This window comes from Lactuca virosa, chromosome 4 (genome assembly GCF_052849685.1).
Source record: "Lactuca virosa cultivar CGN04683 chromosome 4, Lactuca_virosa_CGN04683_v6, whole genome shotgun sequence".
Classification (NCBI taxonomy): Eukaryota; Viridiplantae; Streptophyta; class Magnoliopsida; order Asterales; family Asteraceae; genus Lactuca; species Lactuca virosa.
Window position 1 is genome coordinate 385,940,211 of NC_136429.1, and position 4,592 is coordinate 385,944,802.

At 36.6% G+C, this 4,592-nt stretch overlaps 1 non-coding gene across 1 annotated transcript; it reads right to left on the reverse strand.

Moving 5' to 3' along the window:
• Window positions 1–4,254: 4,254 nt before the first annotated feature.
• Window positions 4,255–4,361, reverse strand: LOC145110341 (small nucleolar RNA R71). Its single transcript, XR_013709723.1, has one exon. It is a non-coding gene; the product is annotated as a small nucleolar RNA R71 (small nucleolar RNA).
• Between the last annotated feature and the right edge of the window lie 231 nt (window positions 4,362–4,592).

Genomic DNA, 4,592 nt, shown 5'->3' on the forward strand with positions numbered 1-4,592 from the left:
ATCTCCTGAAGGATTTGAGAAGTGGAATATAGGAAAGATTCACAAAGTTGGACGGTATGTGGTGTTTCAACCCAGAGAACGAAGCAATGCTGATTTTCACAAGACCTGCTTCTCCCTCCCAGACAAACATCTATACAGCACTTCTTGCCTTGAGTTCATTTTGGATCTGGTCACCAAATTCAAGGGCAAAAACAAAGGAGACATCAAATGCTTCTCAGACGTGATTCAATGGTACATTCAGGTTCATAACACCTTGTTGAGTGTTATTCCTAAGGTCTACGAAGTGCATAAGCGAACTTAACCTTGAAGGACTCTCGCTCATTGACGCAAAGGGGGAAATTGCTGGCTATATCATGTTGCATCATTGGGCCTTATGTATAGACTGTTTTGTAAATGGGTTGGGCCTGTCCCCCCATATTTATCATCTAGGGTTAAAGTATTTAAGCTGCATGCATGCATCGTGTTTTTAGTAACTCTGATATTATTCTGTAAGCCTAATCACGTCTCTACAGTAGCAATTCTTTGTCGAGTTCTTCTGAGGCGTGAATTTTAATAATTCAACATATTTTGAATCATCGTTGTGTTCTTTGCTTTAATCTGTTTGAATCTAAATGATCTTTTCAAGGATTAATATCCTAACAGCGTCGTTGCCAGAGAACGGCTAATTTTAGTATAAATTAGTCACTATTAGGTACTTTATCCTTTTTGTGGGGTCAAATCCGCAAAATGTTATTTTTAGTTAACTTTTGGTTTTTCTGTTTAATCAGGTTCCACGATGTGGTGATCTCTTTGCCACGACGTAGAAACTGAAGTTCCGGTTTTTATTTTGACAACATTTTTGTTCGTTTTACGCATCTTTTCTTGTTTTGTTGCAATAGTTTCTGACCAGAGTATCTACCTCGTAGATTATGCCATCTTTCAACGACCCAAAATCCAAATTTCACAAGAAAGGGAATGATAAGAAAGTAGAAGAGTTCTATTTAGACAAAAGGAGAAGGGATTTACTTTAGATGTTATGTCACCTTTCAAGAAACTTGATAAAAAGGAGAGCGGGTATGAACTAGAAAAAGAGAGCATAACCGAAGAGTAAGAATGAAGCAAACTCAATAAAGAAATGTTGGGTAATACCACCATGAAAATGGAGGAGTACAATAGGTGGATGCGAGATAACAACATAATTGGTCTCGTGTGATCCAAAAATCTAGTCGCAGCGTACTTTGAGCTTAAGGGACACATCCTTAATATGCTCAAAGTGTCACACCCCAAAACCGGAACGGCGGAAACGTCTGGGGGTGGAGGACGTCATGTTCAGTATCACAACAATGCAAAGTAGTAAACAAGCAACAACATCATCCATTGCATTAATAATATAATTTCATACAAGTGTGTTCTGTCAAGTTCTGTAGACACCAAAAATATACATCAAAAATAAAAGATGAGTCTTGAACGAGCTCCATCTTCTCAGAACCTGGCACCGGTACCTGTCTACTGGTGACCTGAGAATACAAGTTATTTTGAAAGAGTTTATCAGCTTTAAAGCTGGTGAGATCATAAGTATATTAGTGTCTGTATTTGTATGAAAGTGTTTGTAAGTCTGTAATGTATAAGTTTTGTAAAAGTTTGTAATTGTTTGAACTCTCCTAGAAAACCCTATGTTTCCTACTAAAAGTAGCCTTCTATCAAGGCATCTAGTATATGTGTGTGTGCCTCTTGTAAGAGTGTGTATTTTCCCAAATCTGACTATCATTAACCAAAAATATAGTTCTTACATTATTGTTTATTGTGTGAATATCACAAAGTAAATGTAAAGGGAAAATGAAATAGTACTGTAGTGTTGTATTAAGTAACTACTGTTGTACTAATTACTTTAAACTATTTGTTATTTAAAGTACCAAGTGATCGGCCTGTATCCTGCTACCGACTCTATAGTAAAACGACGATGTAAGACGTCGTAAGAAATGACGTTTGGCACCCGTAGACTTGCAAGTCCCACTGTAGCGAGCAGCAAGGTGTAGGATAGTCAATCCAGTATAGATCTATACACAAACTCATACGCTCCCCAATTAAGGAGATTCTGGATACAAAACGGGTCATGACAGGTAGTGCCATGCCCCCATTAAGTGGCTCACATAACTGTAAGTAATGTATATGTATGTGCTAGCTGTATTGTGTGTTCTTTCTCTGTCTAGCTTGTATGTTTTGTTTCTCATCACTGTGTATTATGTTTGTTTCTCATCACTATGTATTATGTTTGTTTCTCATCACTATGTATTATGTTTGTTTCTCATCACTATGTATTATGTTGTTTCTCATCACTATGTATTATGTTTGTTTCTCATCACTATGTATTACTCATGAATGAACTGACTCATTGTATGTTTCACTGTTCTAGTAATAGTATCTTCCTAAACTATACCTATTATAGTTTACTAGTAATGTTGTTTGTGTATATGAACATGTTTGTATACCTTTGCTACCCAAAGGCATTGAACTGAATGAAAGAAGTAACCTTTTATATCTATACACATATACATGATATATAACTAGGATTCAAACGACCTTCGGACAAATAACCCGAATACCTTAAGTCCACAACCAAACAAGGAACAGGAAGTAAGGTGACCTATCAGTCCTAAGTCCTTTCAATCATACTTATATAATTATATCCATATAGATACACAGAATATAAGTTAAAAGAGTTTAATAAAAGTATTTGACATGTAAAAGAGTTTGTAAAACATTTAAAAGGTTAATTAAGGGGTATGAACTCACCTGTAGTGAGTGGTTTGGATGAACGGAATGTATAGGATGCTAGGTGTCAAGTGAAGACTTGTACACACATGATGATCCTAGTTAACATATAATATCACATATATGTATCCAATTAGTCTTTAAACATCTAATTAACAAAGTTAAGACATCCTAGGACATGTAAAACACCTTATATAAGTGCTATAAGTCCTTAGGATTGCATCTAAGTGTTGTAGGACATTGCTATTGAGTTTAGGGTTCAAGGGAACCCTTTATTTGAGTTTACGGTTTTGTGACCATAACTCATTGAGTTTACGGTCGTAAACCCATGAGTTTACGGCCGTAAACTCATGTTTCTTGACCATTTTGCATTTTGAAGCCTTAAAGATCACAAGAAGCATTCCTACTTCATGTTTAAGCCTTAGGAAGAGATTAGGGCACCATTTCACTCCTTTTAGGAGTTTACGGTCCCTGGACCATTTCCCTTTGGGTTTACGGCCGTAAACCCAAATGGTTTATGGTTTTATGATGTTTTCAAGTACTAAGCACATCAAGGAAGGGATCTAGGCTAGTTTCCAAGGCTTAGAAGGGACTAGGGCACCCTTTGGCACCCTTTTTTGGGTTTACGGTCCAAGAACACCTTGGACCGTAAACACCTTTGATCCTTGGTTTCTTGGGTGTTTTCTTGATGTTTAGAAGTGTAACAAGCTCTATAATACTCTAGGATAGAAGTACTTACTAGGTAGAAGCTTGAAAAGGTGCTAAAAGTCCAAGAACACTAGTGTGTGTTCTTGGTGTTCTTCGTGAAACTTGAAGATCTACACTTTTGGAATGATTTCACGGATGGAATCATGTTAGATCACTAGATTAAGTAAGATATCAACTTTTTAGGGCTAGAAACACTTACAATGTTGAAGATCAAGAAGAAAAGTCGATGATACTTGAGAGAGAATTGAGATTTGGATCTTGAAATTGTGAAAAGTGATAAATAATGACTAAGTGTCATATTTATACCCTCTTTTAGGGTTTACGGCCATAAACACCTTTGTTTAGGCCGTAAACTCCAAACTCTTAGAGTTTTGGAATAATATTGTTGCACAATAAACCCTAGGGCATCCTCTCTCCTGTTAACTCCTTAGGTACTAATCTTAAAATACTCAAACTTATTCCAAAAAGCTTGAAAATTAGCAGAAATAGTTTTGACTCCTATTGAAGTGAATGGTTGTACAGAATAGAAATTTCGGGTTGTCACACAGAGATATCCCATTCTTTGGGAAGGACTACGAGGACGCATATAATCACATCGATAAAGTACTAGATATAACTAATTACTTCATTATCCCGAATGTAACAAAATACATAGTGATGTTACGACCCCATTCAGTGAAACCCAAGGATATGGCGAAGACTTGGTTAAAATTACTACGACCAGGAGCGATTACAACATGGGCCAACTTGAGAATGGAGTTTATACAACAATTTATCCCACCCTCGAAGATTGTTAAATTGAAAAAGAACATTAAGAATTTTCAACAACTCGATGGGGAGTCGCTATATGAAGCATGTGAGCGCTACAAAGGGATGATAAGGAATTGTCCTCAACATGAATTAAATTTCCAACAAGAGATCTCGAAATTCTATAATGGAATTAATGTTTGCACTCGAAAACTACTTGATTCGGAAGGTCCTATGACGAAGAAGTATCCAGCTACCAACGAAGCATTGAAAAAGAGTTTGCAAAGCATTCGAGGAAATACCATAATCCACGAGAAGACATTACGAGAGGAAAGTCAAATTGAAGTGGAGCTCAAGAGAATTTGGCACTCAACAGAAACTAATGC